This window comes from Halichoerus grypus, chromosome 1, assembly GCF_964656455.1.
Source record: "Halichoerus grypus chromosome 1, mHalGry1.hap1.1, whole genome shotgun sequence".
Lineage (NCBI taxonomy): Eukaryota > Metazoa > Chordata > Mammalia > Carnivora > Phocidae > Halichoerus > Halichoerus grypus.
Genome location: NC_135712.1, coordinates 59,549,072 through 59,574,994, shown reverse-complemented (window position 1 = coordinate 59,574,994; position 25,923 = coordinate 59,549,072). Strand labels below are relative to the sequence as shown.

The following is a 25,923-nucleotide window of genomic DNA, read 5'->3' as shown; positions in this document are numbered from 1 at the left end:
TGTTTCCTACCTGAGCTCTAAGCATAAGAAAGCTAATACATTTAATAAGGCTTTTATGCTCCTGATTAGTTGAACCTAGTGTTTTCAAACATCATTGCTTTTCTCAGGATCTGAGCAACAGATGGTCTATTTTTAAAATTCCATTCTTTCTGAATATTTTCCACAAATAAAGGATGTCCTGAGAGAAGAAGAACTGAGGCATTCATTTAAGCATAAGTCCTAGTTCTTCATGAAAAAGCAAGCACCAAGATGCAGCTGGTTGTTAAAAAGAAGTGAATTGTGGGAGCATATAGCTTGGCCTCAGTCAGTAACATAACACACTCATGTCTGATGAGACTAGAGAGAGAAAATAGCACTTCAAGCCCAGAGTCAGGTTTAGTTATGAGTTGAAGGTGAAGTCAGTACTATTTAAAGTTTCATTTTATTTATAGGACTCGTTAGTAAGTATAGGGTTTCCAAGAAGGTAGAAGACATGGTTCCTGACCCAGGAGGCTTTCAATATAATGAATATGATGAATCTAATACAAGTATTATTAATACATATTACTGAAACTTATAAACAAACATACAAAGTAAGTAGGTTACTAATGAATTTATCTAATTGTAAATCTCAAATTAAAGGAGTTTTCTAACTATTTTATATCATGTGTGGGATAGGGCCGTCAGGTAAAGTATTGTTTCATACAAATGCCACTGGACCTCATAACCAGCAAAAAGAAAAGAATGAAATAATCTCTGGAAACTGATGGAGTAGATTCAGGAATTACCAGAACAAGGAGGCTGAGGAGAGGGAGACAAGAGGCTCTAGAAGTGATGCCAACACAGACTGCTTCCAGTATAACACTCATAGACACAACCTTCACTTGAACCCCTGCCTTATATCAAGTCTTCATCACAATCTGTTAGGAATCTTTTTCTATGATTTTATAATGTAATTGCTCTGTGATTTGATAATAGAAGTTAAGCCTATATATTTCCATAATCACCTTCTCCAGAACACATCCATTATGCAAAGGAGGGAAACATGTATAGCAATAATGATAATGTTTTATTTTAGGTGTACTAAGTGCTTTCACTTATATTATCTCATTTGGTCCCAGTAATAAATCTCTGAGGTAGGTGCTATCCATTTTAAAGGTGAGGAAAATGGAGTCCTAGAGAAAGAAATTTTATAACATTTTATTTGGAGTTCTCTCTCATACACACACACACACACACACACACACACACACACACACACACAGTAATAGAAAGATAAGAAAGCAAAAAAGAAAGCTCTGGGCATGGTTTGCACTTCTGAGTAAGAAGTCATGTAAACCTACTCTGAAAAAATGATCTTAAGGGAGGTTTCAATCAGTGCAAGGTAAATGTGAGGCTTATCTGCCTGTTAATGAATTTGTGACATTTGACAAGTTTTTCAACATTTCTAAGTTTGGGTTTTCTCATATATAAAATAACAATAACAACAAGAACAACCAGAAAAGTGATATTTTGAGAATTAAATAAAAATAGTGTAAGTAAACTGCCCAACCCATAAAATCAATCAATGAACATTAGCCATAATAAAAATAATGATTATCATTATTATCTTATTTTTAAGAACAGCAACAACAAAGGTGGGAAAATTCTTAAATTTGTTGAAAAGAGGATAAGGTACTTAAAAGATGAGTGTTTGCATGGAAGAGAAAGTTAATACCCATCCTCACAAAATAATCCTCAACAAATAAAGTACTGAAAGGTATTATAATCTATAAGTCAATTACCTAAGAAATAATACCAAGTATATCACCTCTCTATGTTCTTCTTTCAACTTCCTTAGCTTTGAAGAAATTCTAAGGCACAAGTACCTTGTAGGGAAGCATCTCTATGTTCAGAAAACAGAGCATTTCTGAGCCCTCCAGAAACTATTTTGGTACAAACACTATAGTAATTGTAGAGCATCATGATGCTACTTTTGCTTCCAACTCCATGGAGATCACAAGGTCTCTATAATGAGATTCCAGATACTATTATGAAGTGGTGCAGGGATCATGAATTTCAGGGAGCAATACCAGGAAGGAAGACCTGTCCAATTTTGAGAAATGTTACATATATCCTGTGCTGCTCCAACAGCATCCTAGCAATCAAAAACAGTGTGCTGATGGAGGGTGTCCAGGAAGATATATAGCAGAACAGCTCATAATGCTGTTCTGGGCCCCTCCACCTAAAAGAATGTAAAGAATCTTTCTACTTTCCCCAAAGTTGAGGGGAGAAAAGACTTCACAAACTGGACACCAAAAATTCAATGGTGGTTATTGTTGGGGCAGAGAATTACAAGGTTTTTTAAGGCTTTTTTTAGTGCTTTCAAATTTTTTATAACATGAATTACTTTTATATAATCTATTTTAGAGATGATTCATTTTAAAATATCATACAAGTTTTTTAATACAGAAGAAAAATAAAGAAAATATTCCTCATAACCTTGTCACTCAAATATTCTTACTGGCATTATTTTTTAAGCATATAATTAGAAATTCAAACAGAGGGGCACCTGGGTGGCTCAGTCGTTAAGCATCTGCCTTCAGCTCAGGTCATGATCCCAGGGCCCTGGGATCGAGCCCCACATCGGGCTCCCTGCTCTGTGGGAAGCCTGCTTCTCCCTCTTCCACTCCCCCTGCTTGTGTTCCCTCTCTCGCTGTGTCTGTCTCTGTCAAATAAATAAATAAAATCTTAAAAAAAAAAAGAATTTCAAACAAATAGAAAAAATATATAAAATCAAAAGTAAATATCTCCTTGTCCCTCCAATCAAAAGTGTCTTGTATATTCTCCACGAAAAAGATGTTTATGTATATGCCAGTATATATACACATATGTCTTCATTTTAATCATACAAGAGGATTTATTATATATGTCATATATCTTATCATATAACATATAAATTTATCTTATTCTTTTTTGGCAACTTCATAGTATTCCTTATAGGGGTGTACCAGAGTTGTTTAACCAGTCACTGAATATTTGGGGAACACTATTATGTTTATAATCAGAAAAATTTAATATGTTTTTTATGTGTTTGCTAGACCTTACCCTAGAGTAAACTAAAACCTTTCTGTTTATTATATGGTCACAGGAGAAAAACACTCTATGTGTATGTATGTATGTGTGTATATTTGTGTGTAACATATTAGAGATGATTGCCTTGATCTATAATTTTACAGTGTAAAATGTCAGAATGGCCACAGGCAAAGTGGATAGTGTTTCTTTGTAATCCTGGCTGAATTATGGCCTCACATGGAAGTTGGCATACTTCTAGAGACTTTTAATGCAGTCACTGATTACAGTGGCTGAGATTTTACTGCGATTTCCATTGAGTTAAAACTCATTTTGTCTTCAAAACAAAAGTCTTTGGACTTCTGCAAGATGGCAGTATAGGAAGATCCTGAACTCACTTCCTCCCATGGACACATCAAATCCACAGCTTCATATGGATCATTTCCCTCTGAAAAAGATCTGAAAATTATATTAACTGTTCTCCACAACAAAGGATAAAAGGACCACATTGAGATGGATAAGAGAGGCAGAGACATAGTCTCACCAAAAACCCCACTGCCGGTGTAGCAACCCAGAGTGGGAGGGATCTCACCAGTCTGGCACTTCTCCCGGAGAAGTGAGGGGTTGGTGCCCCACATCAGATGCTCCAGCCCCTGGGATCTGTACAAGAGAGATGAGCCCCCCAAATTTCTGGCTTAGAAAACCAACAGGGCTGACCCTTTTAAAGGGTTCACATGCTATCTCATTAGCCCTGATATCCAGAGGAAAAACAGCAGTTTGAAAAGCACCTGGACTATAAAGACATTTATTTGCTAATTTGAAATCCTATGCTAGAGCAGCAGGAGTCACTTGAAATATGGCCAGGTGGAGGCCCTGGGAGATACTATTTTTACACTCTCCACCAACCCTGTGGCACAGACAGGTGAGCTCACACATAGCACCCTCCAACCATCTTGATAAGACAGGCAGGGCAAGTGGTCACAGCACTATTCTGCTGCCTTGCTGAAGCAGGAGAGTGCAGGTGGTTGCAGGACTACCTCACTCCCAGACTGGGGCTGGTGAGCACAGTTGCAATATGCTCTCAGCCTAAAGTTGGCACACAGACAAGACACTGTTCCACTGCATTCTTGAGGCCATGGGTGTGCCCAGTCAAGACATTTACCTGCTGCCTTTCTGAAGCTGGCAAGTGTGCCCTGTCCTTATACTCTCCAACTGCCTAACTAAAGCCAGTGGGTGTACCAGTCCACACAGGGGATGTCCCTTGATGGCCTGGCCCTGGAGGCCAAGGGTGCTGGCATTCTTGAACTCCATGGATTCAGAAAGATAGTTCTTGACTGTCCACCACTCCCAGGGCACTGAACAGACAGCAGACTGAAACATAACCCCAGTCTTCCTGTGTAAAAGGCCTATATACTTAGCCTGAAGCTTCAGCCTAAGGGATAGGCTTTAGTTTTCCTTGACATCTAAAAACTAATACGGTGCTCCCAGGGAACGTAAGCAGGGAAGCACCATCCTTGTACACCCCCTTGGCCTCACTAGATTGACAAGACTCCAGAAAGGAGCCTATGCACTCATTTGGAGCCCCAATTTTTGCAACTATTGCCCAATGGACACCTCCAGAACTCCTGGTCTGGAGACCAGCAGGGATTATGATTGCAGAGCCAAAGGACTATATATGTTTATATACTTTAAAAGCTACTGTCTGAGGGTCTGGCTTTCAATCATCCTGAAACTAGGTGCTCAATTAAATTCCTCCCCTTGGAACACTGACAGGTCTTGGCATTCCTTCAACAATGGGGACATATCAAGAAAATCAAGTGGTTTAGAGAATCAGAAATGTTTGAGGGACAACCAAGAACTAGGGCAAAGTTGAACAATAAAATTTATTACCCACATAGGCCACTCCTTCAAGACTGAGGGAGATAGCTATTTTGCCTTATACGTAAAAACAAGCACAGAAAGTCAAGCAAAATGAAGAAACAGAGAAGATGTTTCAATGAAAGAACAAGACAAAACCCCAGAAAAAGACCTTAATTATAGGTAGATAAGTAATCTACCTGATAAAGAATTCAAAGTAATGGTCATAAAGATGCTCACCAAATGGGGAAAGAATGGATGAACATACTGAGAACTTAAACAAAGATAAAAAAAATAAAAGAAAGTACCAAACAGAAGTCACATAACTCAAAAATACAATAGCTGAACTGATAAATACACTGTAGAGATTCAACAGCAGACTGGATGAAACAGAAGAATGGATTAGCGAGCTGGAAGACAAAGCATGGAATCACCCAAACAGAGCAGCAAAAAGAAAAAAAATTAAGACAACTTAAGGGGCCTACAGGACAACATCAAGCAGAATAACATTTGCATTATAGGGGTCCCAGAAAGAAGAGAGAAAGTAACAGAAAACTTATTTGAAGACATAATGGTTGAAAATTTCCCTAACCTAGGGAAGAAACAGACATCCAGGTCTAGGAAGTGCAGGGAGTTCAAAATAAGATGAACCCAAAAGGATCCATACGAACACATTATAATTAAAATATCAGAAGTTAATGATAAAGAGAGAATCTTAAAAGCAGCAAGAGAAAAACAGTAACATTACAAGGGAAACCCCATAAGGCTATCACCAGATTTCTTAGTAGAAATTTTGCACACCAGGGGCACCTGGGTGGCTCAGTCATTAAGCGTCTGCCTTTGGCTCAGGTCATGATCCCAGGGTCCTGGGATAGAGCCATGCATCGGGCTCCCTGCTCCACGGGAAGCCTGCTTCTCCCTCTCCCACTCCCCCTTCTTGTGTTCCCTCTCTCCCTGTCTCTCTCTCTGTCAAATAAATAAATAAAATCTTTAAAAAAAAAAAAAAAGAAAGAAATTTTGCACACCAGAAGAGAGTGGAATAACATATTCTCAAAGTGCTGAAAGAAAAACACTTCCAACCAAGAATACTTTATACCCAGCGTGGCTATCATTCAGATGCAAAAGGGAAATAAAGAGACAAGCAAAAGCTAAAGGAGTTTGTCACTACTAAACTGGCCTTACTAGCAAGGTTAAAGGGACTTTAAGCTACAAAGAAATGGCACTAATTAATAACAAGAAAACCTATGAAAGTAAAAATCTCATTGGAAAAGACAAATACATAGTAAAGTAGTAGATTTATCACTTACAAAGGTACTATGAAAGTTAAAAGACAAAAGAGTAAAATTAAAACTATAATAATTAGTTAGGGGAGACATAAATAAAAAGATGTAAAATGTACATCAAACATATGAAATGGTGGGGAGTAAAAACATAGAGCTTTAGAATGTGTTTAAACTTAAGTTGTTATCAACTTTAAATAGACTGTTACACATATAAGTTGTTTCTGTAAGCTTCTTGGTAACCACAAAGCAAAGACTTATAGTAGATACACAAAAGATTATGAGAAAAGAATCTAAGCATACCACTAAAGAAAGTCATCAAACCACAAAGGAAGAGAGCAAGAGAAGGAAGGAACAGAAGAACTATAAAACAACCAGAAAACAATTAACAAAATGGCAATAAGGACATAGCTATAAATAATTACTTTAAATGTAAATGGACTAAATTCTCCAATCAGAAGACAAAGAATGGATGAATGAATAATAAAAAAAAAATAAGACCCATCTATATGCACCTACAAGAGACTCACTTCAGTGTAAAGACACATGCAGACTAACAGTGAAGGGATGGAAAAAGATATTCCATGCAAATAAAAATAAAAAGAGAGCTGGTATATCTATACCCATATCAGACAGGGTGGACTTTAAAACAAAGACTGTAATCAAAGACAAAGAGTGGCAGGATGGTACATAATGATAAACAAATGGGTCAACCCAGCTTATAAACCATGCAAATGTATATATGAACCTAACATAGGAACACCAAAATATATAAATCAAATATTAACAGACCTAAAGGGAGAATTTGGCAATAATATAATAATAGTAGGGCACTTTAACACCCCCACCTACATCAATGAATAGATTATCCAGACAGAAAATCAATAGGGAAACATTGGCCTTAACACATTAGACCAGATGGACTTAATAGATATATACAGAACATTCTATCCAGAAGCAGCAGAATACACATTCTTCTCAATTGCACATGGAACATTCTCCAGGATAGATCATATGTTAGGCCACAAAACAAGCCTCATTAAATTAAAGAAGACTGAAATCATGCCAGAAGTCTTTTTGGACCACAATGGTATCAATTACAAGAAAACTAAAGAAACTACAAGTACATGGAGACTAAACATGTTACTGAACAACTACAACTATGGGGTCATAGAAGAAATCAATACACAAAATTGTTGCATTTCTATACACTAATAATGAAATACCAGAAACCAAAATCAAGAGAAAAATACCATTCTCAAAAGGAATAAGATATCTAGGAATAAATTTAACCAAGGAGATGAAAGACCTGTACATTGAAAACTTATGTAAAACACTGATGAAAGAAATTGAAGGAAACACAAATAAATGGAAAGATATACTGTGCTTGTGGATTGAGAAAATTAATATTGTTAAAATGTGCATACTACCCACAGCAATCTACAGATTCAGTGAAATCCCTATTAAAATCTCCATGGCATTTTTTCACAGAACTAGAACAAATAATTCTAAAATTCATGTGGAACCAGAAAAGACCCTGAATAACCAAAGAAATCTTGAGAAAGAAGAACAAAGCTGTATGATATTGGCATAAAAACAGACACATAAATCAATGAAACAGAATAGAGAGCCCAGAAATAAACCCACATTTATATGGGCAATTAATCTACAATAAAGAAGGCAAGAATATACAATGGGGAAAGGACAGTTTGTTCAATAAATGGTGTTGGGAAAACTGGACAGCTACATACAAACAAATGAAACTGGACCATTATCTTACACTATATACAAAAGTTAAAATGGATTAAAGGCTTGACTCTAAGACCTGAAACCATAAAATTTCTAGAAGAAAACATAGGCAGTAAGTTCCGTGACATTGGTCCTAGTGATGGTTTTTTGGATCTGACTCCAAAGCCAAAGGAAACAAATGGGACTATATCAAACTAAAAAGCTTCTGCAGAGTGAAAGAAACCATCAACAATAGAAGGCAACTTACTGAATGGGAGATGTCTGCAAATCATACATCCAATAAGGGGTTAGTATCCAAAATATATAAAGAACTCATATATCTCAATAACAATAAAATAAACAGTACAATGTAAAAATGGACAGAGGACCTAAATAGATATTTTCTAAAGAAGATATACAGATGGACAACAGGTGCATGAAAAGATACTCCATATTACCAATCATCAGGGAGATGCAAATCAAAACCACAAGATATCACCTTACATCTGTTAGAATGGCAATTATAAAAAAGATAAGAAATAACAAGTGTTGGCTAGGATATGGAGAAAAGGGAACCCCCGTGCAGTGTTGGTGGGAATGTACATTGGTGCAGCCACTATGGAAAACAGTATGAAGGTTCCTCAAAAAATTAAAATTAGAGTTACCATATGATCCAGCAGTTTCACTACTATCTATCTGAAGTATCTATCTGAAGAAAACAAAAACACTAACACAAAAAGATATAAGCACCATTATGTTTATTGCAGCATTATTTATAATAGCTGAATATGGAAGCAACCTGTGTTCATTCATAGATAAATGAATAAATAAGATGTGGTATGGATACATGATGAAATACTGCTCAGCCATAAAAAAATAAAATCTTACCGTTTGCAACAACATGGATGGACCTTGAGGGTATTATGCCAAGTGAAATAAGTCAGTCAGAGAAAGATATCACATGATTTCCCTTGTATGTAGAATCTAAAAAGCAAAACAAACTAAACAAAACTCAGACTCATAGATACAGAGCACAGGCTGGTGGTTGCTAGAAGGTGTGGGTGAAGGGGATCAAGAAGTACGAACTTCTAGTTATAAATTAAATGGCATGGGGATGTAATGTAATGTAATGTAATGTAAATGATGTGGAGCAAACCTTGTGAATGCATTCTGTGTTACCAAAGCACTCAAACACCTTTAATAATTCCATTGTGTACTTAAAAAGTTAAGGTGGATACTTGTTTTAGAATAGCTTCAACAAACAATGTTATTGACTATATGTACATATATATAACAATAACATTGTATTATTTTTGTATGGTGACAGATGGTAACTAGACTTACTGTGGTGAACATTTCCAGTGCATACAGATGTCATATCACCACGTTGTACACCTAAAACTAATATGATAATGTATGCCAATTATGTCTTAAGAAAAATAAATAAATAAGTCTCTAAGAACAGAAAATAATTTTATTCCCATGGCAGGAAGTCTAATTCCTTTCATTTTATCTCCTAACATAAACAAAGAAAACTACTAAGAAATCATTAAAAAGTTGATGCAAAAACAAAACCCCCTTTTGAATATATGAGCTACATAACTTTATTCTCCAAGTACTTGCTAAGGTCCCAGGTACCCAAGACAGAGCCAGATGCAGGAAAATAATTCATACCAAGACTTGTAATGCTAGTAAAAAGGCAGTTGAAGCTTTCTGAAACCATATTGCTGCAGGTTGAAAAAAAAAATTAACCTGTGTGCTTTTGAATAGAAGGAAGAATTTTGTTTGTGGGCATTGGCATGATTGCTCTGTGTAAAATGTGGAGATTGCACAACTCTAATACAGAAAAGAAAATGCGCAAGCAAGTCATATTCTAACCTTGAATATGTGGTTGCTTTTAATGACACAGTGCATCGAGGTCAAGAGAAGGTGCCCTAGGCAGATGGAAGACTTTCAAAGTAAAAAAGCTTCATTTACATTTAAAATATATTGCATTTCACATGATTTCTGAGGAACACTTGGTTGTTCTAGTTATAGCCATGGTTCATTTCCGTAATCATGTGTCAAGTAACTGACTCACCTCATATGCTTCCCTGGGAGGTGTTTTCTGTGGAAAGGCAGGGAGAAAGAGGTGGAGGAAGGTATTCCTTAATATCTTGTTACAAACCCACTAGGTGTCACTGCTTTCAGTAGGACTCTGGAAAGGAAACTGTCAGAGGACATGTCTGTGTCTTGGCAAAAAATAGACTTCATGGCACCTTGACTTTTAACCTCTAAAATATGTGGAGAACTGCTTAGGAGACGTTCTCATGTTTATTTGCGCCTGTGGTTCCTTTCTTTTGAATTTTTTCTAAGATTGAGTTTTGCAGTATTTATATTTGAATTCTATTTTGTTCAGAAATAGTTTGTTGAAGCTATTCTAAAACAAGTATCCACCTTAACTTTTTAAGTACACAATGGAATTATTAAAGGTGTTTGAGTGCTTTGGTAACACAGAATGCATTCACAAGGTTTGCTCCACATCATTTGCAAGGATGCTTTAGAGATGAGATGCCGCATGCTTTCATGCCAGTGTTATGGAAGCGATTTTCTTCTTTCTTCTTCTTACCCTGCCTTTCATTCTGTGTTCTTTTTCTCTTCTTGCTCTTCCTTTCTCTCTCCCAGTTTCATGAAAATTCATTTATCTGTGACATTTAAAGACTCTGTCTGAGAGGTGTCTGGAGCTGTGGCTGGCTGTGTACATCAATAGTTTCTTGGAATCTGGCATTCTGTCAATATTTGGGGGCCTCAGTAACCGCACTTAAATGCACTGCCTGCCAGCCATCACTCTCTTGGTGTCTCAGTAACGAGTCCGAATGGATGGATATTAGCATGTCAACTTCTTTTACCACTAGCAAGACTTTGTTGACAGTATATGGGCATCTTGCATTTACCTGCTGCACCTTTGTGTTTGTATGCTTCATTTATATGATGTCATTTTCCCCTCTATGTACAAAAATAGGAATCTTAAAACATACTATTATGAAACCGAAATAAATGGCATCATTGTACAATCTTGATTTGCTGGGTTTTATAGTATATAGCTATATGCATAAGCAACACAGTCTTTATTATATTCTAGGTATTTCTTTCTTGCTTGGGTTATACTTGGACCAAAATTGTTGTTGCTATTTTATGGTAGAAATATATATGTTGAGATTTTATAGGTGAAGTCTCCATAGTTTATGTATGAGCCTCGGGTGATTTAGCTACATAAAGAAGAAATACTATTAGGTTGGAAAGAAAAGATTATTCTCTGAAACAAAAACAATTTATATTTTCAAACATTTCTCAGTTATCCTTTCTACTCGTCAGTGAAATGGTCCATTTATAAATTAAATCATTAAAGCATTATTATGTCAACTTTCCCATGAACTGCCCTAGATAATAGCATATTGGCCTTTCAAGGTTTGTAAGAGAGACCAATAGCAGGGCAACATTTTAGTTACTGAAATTTTGTGTGCTCTCAACCCATGTGTAATCATGACCATATCCTATAATGAAAATATGTCAGGAATCTGGACTTTAAAGAAAGAAACATGGAAGATGAGAGTTTACCACCGACCAGTCTTACCTTGAAGATCTGCATCCAACCTAGGATAAGTACAAAAGGATTTGCAAGCTTTAGGTCATGCTCAGATTAAATAATCCAGGTTTCCTATATCCAAGAGACTATTCTGGAACTATTAATGCCTCCGGATGGAATTATTAACTGCTGCTTCCTTGGACTCATTGGACCAGTAATAACTCCTAAGTTGAATGAATTCACTCAAGCTTCATTTCATTCACAGATTTTTCCCATTCTGGATTTTCAATTCAGATCCCTAACATATGAGTACTTGTTTTCATATAGGATCCGCTGTGTACCATGACAAATTTTCTTGTTAGGACTGAAAAAAAAGTACCTAATGAACAGCATTAATGCAGTTTCAGTACAACTGAACACAAACTCAGGACTTCAAGGACCTTTAGTTATATTTCAGAGAAGGAAAAATTTATTTGCCTCATAATTATGAATCTTATGTAAGGCTAAAAGTTCACTTGATCAGCTATAAATGCTGCCTCCAGATTTTATGTCATAATATGTAAATTGTTGTTTAAGTCCAATCAGTCATCATCTTTGATAGGATGAAGGCCTCTTGGGAGTGTCATATTAAACTAGACAGCATGGGTGGACAAAAAAATGTCACAAGGACTCCAGCCACCAAAAATCATCCAACAGTATAAGCACAGGTCTTGAATTCAAAAAGGAAAAATAGGCACAAGGATTGAGAGAACAGGAAAAAGAAAAGCATAGGTATACATGGATTTGCAACATGGCCTGCACCAAGGAATTTAGTCTTTTTCTTCATAATTCATTTACAAAAAAATCTAGTAACATGTATGGATCCTAATGAAGAAATAAACATTCTCTCCTGCCTCTGTCTATACTTAGATTGTTTTTGTGGCCCCACAGAAGAGGGGGAAAAATCCAATATATGGCAGTAATCATAAGATTTTTATACTACCAAAACTTCAAGATTTAATAGAGAACATTTTCAGCACTTTCCATGAACGAATTAGAAACATCTCTATTGCTATCAGTAAGACTCATCTGCTAGGCTAAGAACTTAACCTCCTCTTGCTGTGGATTCAGAATTTTATGAATATACATTATATCTGTTCTTTATTATATACTGTTTGTTTAATGTTAGACACTAATCCTTTCTGGGACAGAGGAAGAAACCAGAATAAGATGAGAACATAGAATCATCCTGCAGAATTTATAGCTAAGGACAGAAGGAATTTTGTTTTCTTTTGGATCACTTTAGACACACTTTGGAACTGTAGTTGAAATTTGATGGGCTGCAATTTAACCATATCTTTCCGTTAATACTAAAATGTTCTCTTGCCTAAAGCAGGAAAGATTTGGGTTCTTCTTCCTTAGAAATCCTAGCAACTTCTTTGCTCTTCCTTAGAAATCCTAGCTCTTTCTTTGCTGGTGTATATTTTGTCTACTGATCACAGAATGAAGTGACAGAAATGAGGACAGTGGGACAGAAGTCCTGAGGAAATACCTCTGATCCCACCTCAGCAAGGAAGGCGCATAAATCGACTCTTCAGCGTTGGCTACCCCTGGCAGAAAAGAAATAGCTGCCTGCCTGGACAACTAATAAGCAAAAGAATACTTGAAGGGGTTGTTTACATAAAGTGAAATCTACTATTGTTATGGAGATGAGGTATGTTGGTGATAAATATCACTCCAAGAGAGACCCACAACTCCCACCCCAAAAGGCACAAGAGGTAAATGGCCTATCTAGTTCTAGTTTTCTTATGACCCCGTCTCAGGGACATCTTTACGCAGAAATCTGTCTCCCTCTATTTTTTAGCCAATAAATTGTTATTCTTATTCTTAGTTCAAGAATGACTGAATGATTTATATAACGATTACTACCTTGACCTTCATAAAAGTCTATTTGCCAACTTTCAACTTAAAAGGCCCCCAAGTAAGAAGTGTTAAGGAGTACTTTTTAGGACTCACCTCCAGATCTAGTGTAAAGAAAAAGCGAATACTGAATTTTGGATGTACATACAACAGAATGGGGACCATTGCCTTTGTTCTTTTTGAAAAAAGTGAGCTTTTGAAATAACTATATGCTTCTCTATAATCAAAGCCCTCTTTTCCCCAATAATTACAAAGTATATACTTTTCAGTTTCTACTCATGTAATAGTGACTTAAAAGCTACCTCCTTAACTAGCAGTCATGGATCCAGTGACCATTTATGTGTCCGGAAGTAATGAATGTTCGGTTTTGTATGTGAATCTCTTAGAATTGTATCCTCAGAATAGACTAGATTAGGGCTTAGATTAATAGATTAAGTTAATTATAACAGGTATAAGAATAGATTATGCTGTTAGAAAATACACCATAGACCTTTATAGAATAAAATTATATAAAAAGAATAGGCTAGTAAAAAATTGAGAATAGGTTGGATAAAAGAATAGATAGGACTAAGTATTTTAGAGGAAGATTCTCTAGAAATTTAATAAATGAGCTGCTTATTTAAAACATTGTTATATTTATATTAAGTGCAATTTAAAAATAAGATCAATATAGAAATTCAAACTCTTAGCCATAAATGGTGCTCTGTGGCCGATCACCCAGGAAGGCTGCAGTTATGCTCTAGCTCAGCTTGTGGGCGATGACACTTTCACATCTACCTTCATTGTCTCTTCTCTGCCAAAATGAAACTCACTATTTGAGAAACTGTACCTGAAAACAACTATTTTAATACTTCTATCTGCAAGTTATTGACATGGAATCTAACTTCCATGCAAGGAAATATCCCAGGTAAACCCTGGTAAACTGATTTGCCAGTCTTCTGACAATGCTAGGACACTAGGTAATAACCAACCCAATGTCATGCTAATGTGTTTTCTTTCTTGGCCCAATGAGAGTTCTGGTGAACTAAGGCAAAGCTAGAGTTATGATCTCACTCCACTTAACTAGCAGAGCTTTAAATTTTATCTCAAATGACAATCAATCAGTCAAATTTCTAATCTATTTATTTGGTGCCAGGCACTTTAGAATTCTAAGGAAATGTTTATTAGGGGACCAGTCAATATGGAGAAATGTAGAAATGGTATGCCATTGGTGTCTGTCCTGGATTCTGGTCTTTGATTACCTTGATTATCTAGACACATGGTTTCCAATATGAACAAACTCAGTGTGGTCTAAATTATCGTAGCATTTCGATACATCAAAACAAAATCCATTTTAATTTAAAATTATATTTTAAGAAGGAGTAAGCCGGGAAAAGTGATGCAAAATCACATTAACAACAGGACACCAGAGATTCTAAATGGTTGTAAATCACTATTTTAGATGTTGAGGACAGGGAATACATGCTTTCAAAGTATGGTGCTTTTATGCACAGTGGCCAAATAGCAATAATTCGAGACTTCAGAGAGAGGACAGTCATTTGAAATAAACACTCAGTAAACCAGTAAATAAATAGAATGTCATTAAATAATGATTAATGTTAGCATTCTTCACAGGAGGGAAAACAAACCTCCCAAGTGGCAGTTCATTCCACTACTCCATCACCACATATAAATATATAGAGAGAATTTCATAATAACTGTACTAGCTTGCATATGTTAATAGCTGCTAAACTAATACCACACACCTGAACATACATATCCATGTTGCTTACTTTATGTGGAACATTTCTTCTCTCTGCACAAATTAAAGAGTCTGCAAGGGAAGGCATCTAACTGTTTTTTCTGAATCTTCTTTTAAGTCTTGTATTTTCCATTACCCATGATGGTTTGGTAAATGTCACTGATGGACTGAAAATAAAGAATGACTAGCTCTGTGGGCAAAATAGCATCTAGAAGTAGAGCATAGAAAGTTAATCAAGAGTGTGAGAGGTAAAACAGAAATTTAAAAATAGCTGTAATAGTGAAATGTATAAGAAGCATGCAAAATATAGACATTTCCACTATTTCCTCTGAGCATAGATCAGACACCTAATCATGCTTGTTCTGAATTCACTAAAATTTGAATGAGCATCTTAGAGAGAAAGAGTTATAAAACCCCTCCCAATAAAATTTAAATTTAACATTTTGAGAAAAAATGTTCTTTAAGGAAAAGTCAAAGACATCGAGACTTTTTTACTCATCTTAGAAAAAGGAAGGTTGAGATACTGAGGTAATACCAGTTTTTAAGCAAGTTAAGGGAAATAAGAAATTAGACTTTCTCTCTTTTCTTCACTGAGGACCCATTGTAATAAAATATGCTTATCCTACGACAGAAAATCTATAGGTTTGATAATGAGGTAGGTTCTTGATAATAAGGCTTCTGAATACTGAAAGGGAAGTTGTGGGACTGTCCTCTGTGAAGCTCTTTAGCTTAAACCTGATAGTTTCACATCTTCCTGTAACAATCTACATGTGTCAGGGAGAAGAGTGATTTCTCTAGGTGGTTCACATTTTTCAGGAGTTTCTTCTCTCTCTCTCTCTCTCTTTTAGAGAGAGATAGTCTTATGCAGGCTCCACACTGGGTGTGGGTCAATCTCACAGCCCTGAGATCATGACCTGAGCCAAGATCAAGAGTCAGAAGCTTAACTAACTAAGCCATCCAGGCGCCCCAATTTCTCTCTCTGTTTTAAAGTCACTGTTATTCAGAGGCAAAGCTGCTGGAAGCCGCAGGGACTTCTCAATGTGCTTGGCATATGTGAAAGCAATAGCAGTACCACCAGGGTTTTAGTGGACAATTCTCAGGTCACAGGACATTACCTTTGTTACATATGGCCACATATGTCACCATCACACTAGGTTCTGATCATTTCCTTTAACAACTGATTTACTACAGTTGCTGTAGTACATCTGCTGAAAAAAATGTGCTTCTGAACAAAGAGATTAGAGCATATTGTTCAGTGTTCTGTAAAAAGTTATAAACTGTTAGTGGAAAAGTTATCACATTTCACCTTCTGCTTGTTGCTGTCAGTACTCAAAGTCAAACCCACTACCCTTAAACTTACATCATTCCCTTCCTACTGTACTAAGTGAAGTGTTTTTGATTCATCCCCAAAACATGAAGCCAGTAAGTGTTGGTGGTATCTGCTATAAAAAAAAGGGCAGAGGCCCACAAAATGTAGGGGAAAGACATCCTCAATCAGGAAAAAAAAAATCTGCCACACTCTTTCTACTTGCCTAGCACTCATCTAGGAACTGGAGGTACACAGGTAAATAAGTTTCCATCAGTAAAGAGTGTTCACAGACTAGTGAGAGAAACAGACATATAAATAGGTAACTCTGGTACAAAGAGATATGTACTGGAGTAAAGGCATGTGCAAGGTACTGTATAGATTCACCTAGGACAATTCTGGCTTGTGACTATGGTCTTGATATAATTATTCACAGAGGCCTTTCACAAAATATGTCCTGGTTTGGACAATAAATTATATGGTTACCCTATAAATAGCTATAACCGTTGAATCTGCCTGAGGTTGTCTAGCAAGATTTTCCACAGATTAGGACAGAAAATCGAAGAGATTAAGAATTCTTTGCCACACATGTTGTCTACATCCAAATGGAAATGAAAAACTTAGTAGACTGACTGACTTTCATTTCTTCCAGCATTGTCAGAGGAATAGAGTGGGAATTTAACTCATGTGGGGTGAGGAGAGAAGGACAAAGCAGGACAATCTAAACCCACTTACTGGTATATGATATGCACAAGGGGTATCTTTAAATGAGCCATTAAATTATGGATCCCCTAAAGCTCTCAGGATTGAAAGGTGGTGCAAGAAAAGACTAGAAGCCATGAAGGGAATTTTAGAAAGACAACTTAAGGTTCAACATAAGGAACCTTATTTGGTGCCAAATTTTGTACAGAAGGGTTCTAAAGCAGCATAGGGTTGCCTGTGAGGCTGAGCCCCCCATGCCCCCTGTTGGTGTGCAGCAAAGGCTGAATGGCCGCCATGAGCAAACTCAGGCACTAGGTCAAAACTCAGGCCACTGGTTATTTAGGGTTCTATACATTACATTATGCATGGGGTCTTTTTGAGTAGCTTTTAAGTAAGAATCCTATTCTTGGGAAAATGCCTAGAAGCTAAAACAAACAAACAAAAAAGGTAGAAATATCATAAAAAACAAAACAAACAAAGCACAGTTCGTGTGAGCTAAATGCTCTTGTGACCCACTCTGAACACACACTAAAAAGAGACCAGGGAATGTCAATACAGATTTCACTGAGCTTATTCTTTGCCACTCTTACAAGGAAAACAGCTATTAGACACATAATATTCAGAGGACACACCTCCCTCAGAGGTTCCTACCTCTTGGACACATACTCATTTGCAGGCCAAGTTGCCTGGAAGTCTCTCGATTACCAGTTTGATTTGCATAGTTCCGAGGTACGTAGGGATGGGACCTGTGGCAAAGCTATCATTAAAGAGAAACAAAGCAGAAGACTGAACAAAGGATACATTCTGTGCGAAGTTTGAAGTTTATACCATCTCAGCGATCCTTGTCATGGTAAAAAAGATGTCCACCCCTTCCCCCACCTAAAAAGAATAGCAGAGAGTGACAAAAGGAGGCTCCCTGGAGGTAATACGGGAGTAAAGAGTAGGGGAACTAAAGACTGTACACATGAAGAGAGAGAAGGGAGTTGGCATGGACACAGGAGATGCGGCCAAACACCCTGCCTTCACAGCAGAGATACGTGATTAGGTTGGAATCACTTTCACCTCTTCCCCAGGGTATGCAAGTAGGAATAGGTCAGGCTGGGGCAAAAGGAATGACATCTTGATGAGGCTCAGCTTTGCCAGGGGCCTTTTGGTGGCAATACAGCTAGAGCCAGAATATTCTCACTGGTCCTTTTATATGAAATCTTGAATATCTACATTTACAGATTAAAAGGTTTTCCAGTACACCAGAGAGAGAAAAGTCTTCTGAAGGCAGTGGAAATGACTTTAGTTCTCCAGTGGTTAAGAGTATAAGGGCTTAAAAGTGAGGAAAGCTGGTTTCAAATCTGGGCTACTTAACAGATTTATGGTAACATAATTTAAATTTCTCTAAGTTTCAGTTTCCACATGTTAAAAAAATTATAATGCATATACCACTGAGCTCATGTAAAGACTATATTACACATGTAAACTGTGTAACACATGTAGTGCCTGGCAAATAATTATTGACAATAAAATTTTTATTCAGTGAGGACTGTTACCCATTTCCGTAACATTTTCTGGTCACCCATACCAAGCTCTGCCTCATTTTACGTCATTACTTTCTGTCTGGTCCTTGACATTCCACACTGTTTCAGCTTTGACCTACTTCCTCAGATACCATGGTATCTGTCTGCTTCAAAAACTTCATGCTTCTGTGTTCTTTGAAAGGTCTACCTACAATTATTTGTAAATTCAGTGCTAACAGTGTGAAAATATTTTTAAATCATAAAAAAAATACATGGCTTTTAGGAAATACTAGTCTTGTCCTTGAACTCTGAAGGCACTCTTCATCTCTGATAATATTGACCCTGAGCCCAATTCACATTGAGTGAACAAGGTATTATTATTTTATACCCTCTTCCCAGGAGGTTAAAATGACTCACCAAAAGTCACTTGGTGATCTCAGATGAGGAATCCAGTGAATCAGTCTTGAAATCTTAATCTAAAAATCTGCCAGAATCTCCATTTACTGAGAAAAAGTCATCCTAGAGAGGATGATCCCCAGTAAATTTTATATTATGATATTACTTTTTTTCTTTTTTTTTTTTTTACCACATGCTTAAAATGTTTTCTGGATCTGGACTGGCCCTCTGCTTACCCACAGAATACAGGGAGAAAGCTGTGTAAGTTCCCTTCTCAACAGTTAAAGCAGTGCTTGTCACCATCATATGTTAGATCACATGTCAGTGTCTGTGACATAGTCAGGCCTTGGCTTCTCAGGATCCACTCATTACAAGTGAATTTATGTGCCTTGAAGCATATGGCCTTGATATATGATCCTGGAGCAAAAGAGCAAGGTATTTCAAGCTGGCCACAATTTTATTGACTCTCACAGGCTTGCTTTGTAGTCATTCCAATAAACTAGATGAGAAATTCCTGATGCTCCAAGCTATCCAGTCTACAGGACTCCATTTCATGATTCAGAGTCCAACTAAACAACTCAAGAGTGCTTTTGTGTGACACTGTGACCACAGGAATAAATAATTGCTTAGTAATTTTCTTTGAGGCAGAAAATTCTAAACATGGAGGAACCATTTCCCCTTAATGGGAGCCAGAAATCCTGTAAGTGCTTGAAATGGCATTCACAAGTCTGAATGGTAAACAGATAAAAACAGGAGCGCACCAGTTGCACAAATGACTTGCTTGTCACAAACTTGTCATTGCAGTAATCTAACATTTCTTTCCCAGAGCCCGATGGAAACGATGGAACAAACAGGCCCTGCTGACGTTTTGGCTCTGCTAAGCCTTCCTCGGAGCTAAAGCATCTGCAGCATCTTCCTGTTCTAGACCCTTTATCTGTTGAAGTTAGCTGATACTGTACATGTCAAAGAAATGTTTGACTATTGCATTAACAAGTTGATGACAAGCAAGTTATTCCTGCAACTGAAATACTGCTGCTTTTAGTGGGCTGCCATCTTGACCTTCATCTTCTCCTCCAGAAGAACCCTACCAGAGCGGAGCACTAGGGAGATACCAGTATTGTTGCCCGAGGCTGTACAGATAGACAAGGACCACCTGTTTGGAACTCAGGCACAGCGGTATAGGGGACACACCAGGCAATTCCATTCGGGTTATGGATAGGATTTCCTGGTAAAACATAAACGTTGCCAACACATTGCACTGTCCCAAGGATTCTCGTGCTGGAATAAAGGGAGCTGCACAGAAATTCATTTCCTACTGTACCTCCTCCATTCCCCACACAAGTGGGGGGGACCCATATATACTTTATAAAATGTTAATAGCTGGGAAAGTTAATGAAAAGTGTATACCAGCTTCAAACCTCATTTTTGCCAGTTCTTGGAGTTCCTCCCATCAGTAGCTTCTCTCCTAGCCTCCTCCTCATTCAGGATAGCATCTGGAACTCTCTAGACCTAGTCGGAGCCATGCTCTTGTCCATGAAAAGTCAGGTGGGTCCATTAGCCTCCTCACAGAAACCTTCGACAGCCCTCTCTAAGACACCACCACTTCATCTCCAACCTCAGCTGCCAGCAGGGAGTGCTCATACGCTGTGCAACTTCCAATTCTTGCCTTGCTGTTTGAGTAGCCCTCCTCCCTGGGGGGACCCACCCCTGGTGTTCCTTGAGTGTGCAATGTGGTGGGTCCCAGGCTATCAGCATACGGAGCTGAGCTGGAGCCTGTAACAGGAGCCTGGCCTGTTATGCCAGAGTATTTTGTCTCCGCTGGTGCCTTGGGCGTATCAGCCCTGGGAACAATGGAGCCTTCACCCTCAGACTTTGGCCTTTTCATAAAGCTGAGCGTCTCTTACTCATCAAGGTGTCAGGTGCCCTGTATTTTTTTTAGACCCTCGGTTAAAGGTGCATTGATATTGTCTTGTCTGGTTTAAATATTGACGAGAAAAACTTGCATTCTCAGACTTATTTTCTGCTGTTGCCTCAGGTGCTTTCATTTTTAAAAGTCTTGTGTAAAAATGGTTATCATCGTTCAGCCATGAGACCCATATTTCTTGCCAAAGTAGTGACTGGGCTTACCTTTCTTTTAGATTTGGTGAACTGACCACAGTACTGTCTCCCAGATGAAATGTTCTACTCCCATTCCAAATATCTCACACTGCAATCTATACCTCCGCTTTGTTACCTCAGAAGACAGGTGGGAAGGGTATGAGAGAGGGTCCTGTTTTTTCCACAGTTAAGGATACTACCCCTGGAAAAGGAGGTGAAGGTAGTTTGAGGTAGGGCACTTATATTTTCTGTAAAAGAACACATGTAAATGAACTATTGGAATTTTAAATGGAGTTCTAGTGACTTTTTCTTTTTAAAGTTCCTAATAGGATTTCTGTAATGATTTTGTGTTTTATTTTTTTAATAGAACTTAAATGGCAGAGAAATAATATGCTATTTTTGATTCAGGAAAAAAATAAAAGTCTTTTTTTATGGGAACTCTCTTTTTAAATACACGTTAGGGAATAGATAATGGCACCAACAATAAAAAAATGTTCTCTCTTCCTAGTCTAAGGGATAGCTGATTAGTGTATGTGTATGTGTTTTTAATATGTATTTACTTATTTGATTGTTTGTCTATTTATTTTAAGAAAGAAAAGAAGGAAGAGAGAAAAGAAAAATTCTTATGCTAGAGTAGTCTCATTAGATTCATCGGGTTTTAGGGCTGGAAAGGAACTCAATGATAGTCTATGACTTTGTATCACACTCATGCTTGAGAGATGTGGATACTGAGACCCAAAGATGTTTAATAAAGTGAACAAAGATACACAACAAGATTGTGGCAGAGCTAGGCCTAAAAATTTCTTTTAAACAAACAGTGTCATTTGAATAATTCACAGTGATGTACTTGAGTCTAACGGGGCATTTGTTTTTTGGAATAACTGGGTTTGTGCCCTGGCTAAGCCAATTTAGGGATATACATTTGAATAGTTTGGAGACATTTCTTCCTAAGCTGTAGTTTATCTGAGTCATGTAAGAAACCATTACAATTTCAATTAAATGTTTTCTCTTATAAGATTTCAAAGAAACACTTACCCCATTCCCATTTTGGCGCCTGAAAACATATATTTTTTAATGGGTCTGTTCCTTTAGTAAGTATTGGTTTAAGTAGGTCATATTCTAACATTCTTGAATATAAAAAATCTTTTATCAGATTAAAAGAAATCTGGTTTTTATTCCCACTTTTAGCCATGTTTGAGTTGGTCCTTGTTGTCAATTTCAACAAAACACTGATTAAGTTAAAACATCAGGGTTTTTGTTCATTTTGGTTCTTTTAGTTTAGCACAAGGGAAAAATAAAAAATGCGTTTACCTTTTTGCAGCCATGATAATTACGTACTCTATTTTTCATTTATGCAAAACTTTGTTTTTGAGGGTTTTCTTTTTGTTTCATTTCTCCGTTTTTGCGTTTTCCAAACACCTGTACCGTGGCTGGTGGCGAGAGTAGCAGTGGCTGACGCTTTTCCTCCACGCTTTGAGGGGAAGAGAATTGGCTGGAATAAAACCTTGCCTTCCACATGGTCGACTTGAAATACAGCATTGAAAAGGTATCGTCTCTTTTTTCTTTTCTGAAACCAGAGGTGAAACGCACGAGCCAATAGCAATGTTGATGCCAAACCACCCGTTGATTCATATCAGAAAAGTCCTTGGCAAGGCACCCCCCACTTCATCTTTTGAAACCCTGACTAGATGATTTCTGTGCATTGGTAGCATCATATCAACAATATGTGCTGCTGGTCACTCACTTAAGAAAGCCAAGATTCTACACGTAGTCAAGAGATGAATTGAAAGTTTTGCTTTTGCTTTGACAAAACAAACACTTTGTAAGTATGTTTGGCTGTGAAGTGTTTGTTGATTCCTGGAGTATTGGGATCTATCATCAGGGACAGTGAAAAGAAGGTGACGCTAGAGCTTCCTTTCACCTTGATTAATTCTAGTTAGGAAAAGCAGTAGTCTGTCTTATCAATTATTTTAAAATAAAATATTTCAAGCACATAAAAATATAAAGAATAATGTGAACACAAAAGAATCCACACCCAAATTAAACAAATATTTGGCACACTTATTTCTAAACCTGTTTTTTTATCTTTTATTATTCTAAGTTACATAAAATGATGTACACAAATTAAATATATAGTTTGATGAGCTTTTACATAAGTATATATCCATGTGACAACACCCAATCCAAGATACAAAACATTCACAATACCTTGGAAGAGTCCCTTGTGCCCTCTTGAGTGTGATATTCTCCAAACCTTTAACAAAAGGTTAAAAAGAAGCAAAACTATTCTGACCTCTATCATTATGAATTAGTTCTACATAAGCCAATAGCCATAGTATGGCTTATATAAAATGTATTCTACTACAGATATCACTAAAATCTGTTTGTTGAGTCTCTCATTGTTAGACGTTATTTCTAGTATTTCCCAATCACAACCAGTACTGCAGTTAACATTTTTATACATGTTTTTAAATGGAGGAGGAGTTGCTTAACTATAAGAAACATGCATTTTCAATTTCACTAGGAATGTAAAATTTCTCTCCAAAGTGGTAGTAGCAATTTATACTCTCATTAGCCATCTGTGAGAACTTCTCCACACACTTCATAACATTTGGGATGGCTAGACTTTTAAATTTTTTGTCAATTTGATAGGTATTAAATAATATCTCATTTAAATTTCTTTTTTTTTTTTACTTATAAACCATTGGGATTTCCTTGTGCGTGTTGCCTGTTTGTATCTTTACCTATCATTCTGTTAGGTCATTTGTTTTGCTATTGTTATTTGGACGGGTTTGGGTTTTGGTTTTGGTTTTGGTTGTAGTATTCTGGATTCTCATCCTTTGGGCAATAGAGATTACAAATGTATTTTCTTAATCTGTGTCTGTAGTAGTTTATTTTGAAAAGTTTCTAATTTTAATGCAGTTAAGTTATTGATATTTTAACCTTTATAGTTTGTGCTGGGGCACCTGACTGGTTCAGTCAGTAGAGCATGCAGCTCTTGATCTCGTGGTAGTGAGTTCAAGCCCTATGCTGTGTATGGAACCTACTTAAAAAAAAAAAAAAAAAAAAAAAATATATATATATATATATATATATATATATATATATAATGCTTTTATGTCATTTAAGAAATCCTTCCATACGACAACCTTCCTTTATTTTCTTCATTCCTTTATTTTCTTCCTAACAGTTTAAAAGTTTGGCCTTGTACATTTAGATCTCTAAACTTCTTGGCATTTATTTTTGTATGTGATATCTTACATGTACCCTATTTTATTCTTTTTCCATGGATAATCCAATTATCCCAGCACCATTTAACAAGTTAGCCATCCTTACCCACTAATTTGTGATGCCATCTCTTGCCTACATTAAATGTTTTTTAGGATCTTTATTTCAACCAGTAAACTGTTTCTCTATTTTTGTGCTGACACCACAGTGCCTTAATTATCATAGCTTTATAATATTCTTGCTGTCTGATAAGGCAAATCTCTCTACACTGTTAACATTCTCTTGGCTCCCCTTGCCTTTTGCTATTCAATATAAATTTAGGATTAGTTGGTCAAGTTTTACAAAAGCCTTGCTGAATTTTATTTGTAATTACATTAACTTTAGAGAATAATCTGGGAGAGAATTGACATTTATATAAAATGTCTTTCTACCCATTAACAGACTATATTCTTCTACTAAATCAGATCTTCCTTCATGTTCTTTTTTTTTATAAAAAATTTTTTTATTGTTATGCTAATCCCCATACATTACATCATTAGTTTTAGATATAGTGTTCCATGATTCATTGTTTGTGCATAACACCCAGTGCTCCATGCAGAACGTGCCCTCCTCAATACCCATCACCAGGCTAACCCATCCTCCCACCCCCCTCCCCTCTAGAACCCTCAGTTTGTTTTTCAGAGTCCATCATCTCTCATGGTTCTTCTCCCCCTCCGATTTCCCCCCCTTCATTCTTCCCCTCCTGCTACATTCTTCTTCTTCTTTTTTTCTTTCTTAACATATATTGCATTATTTGTTTCAGAGGTACAGATCTGAGATTCAACAGTCTTGCACAATTCCCAGCACTTACCAGAGCACATACCCTCCCCAGTGTCCATCACCCAGTCACCCCATCCCTCCCACCCCACCCCCCACTCCAGCAACCCTCAGTTTGTTTCCTGAGATTAAGAATTCCTCATATCAGTGAGGTCATATGATACATGTCTTTCTCTGTTTGACTTATTTCACTCAGCATAATAACCTCCAGTTCCATCCACGTCGTTGCAAATGGCAAGATCTCATTCCTTTTGATGGCTGCATAATATTCCATTATATATATACCACATCTTCTTTATCCATTCATCTGTTGATGGACATCTTGGCTCTTTCCACAGTTTGGCTATTGTGGACATTGCTGCTATAAACATCGGGGTGCACATACCCTTTCGGGTCCCTACTTTTGTATCTTTGGGGTAAATACCCAGTAGTGCAATTGCTGGGTCATATGGTAGCTCTATTTTCAACTTTTTGAGGAACCTCCATACTGTTTTCCAGAGTGGCTGCACCAGCTTGCATTCCCACCAACAGTGTAGGAGGGTTCCCCTTTCTCCGCATCCCCGCCAACATCTGTCATTTCCTGACTTGTTAATTTTAGCCATTCTGACTGGTGTGAGGTGGTGTCTCATTGAGGTTTTGATTTGGATTTCCCTGATGCCGAGCGATATTGAACACTTTTTCATGTGTCTGTTGGCCATTTGGATGTCTTTTCCTTCATGTTCTTTAATAATGTTTTATAAGTTTTACCACAGAGGTCTTGCTAGAAGCTA

General features: G+C 37.1%; 1 protein-coding gene across 23 annotated transcripts in view; it reads left to right on the top strand.

Annotated features, from left to right (window-relative positions):
• Positions 1–25,923, top strand: part of ZBTB20 (zinc finger and BTB domain containing 20) — an 800,060-nt gene that overhangs the window by 518,899 nt on the left and 255,238 nt on the right. For 17 of the 23 annotated variants that reach the window (XM_078066331.1, XM_078066345.1, XM_078066341.1 and 14 more), the window contains one exon: positions 22,556–22,655. The exons of the other annotated variants lie outside the window; for them this stretch is intronic. The gene's annotated coding sequence lies outside the window, so the exon portion shown is untranslated. The remainder of the gene's footprint in view (positions 1–22,555; positions 22,656–25,923) is intronic. 23 annotated transcript variants of the gene reach the window in all.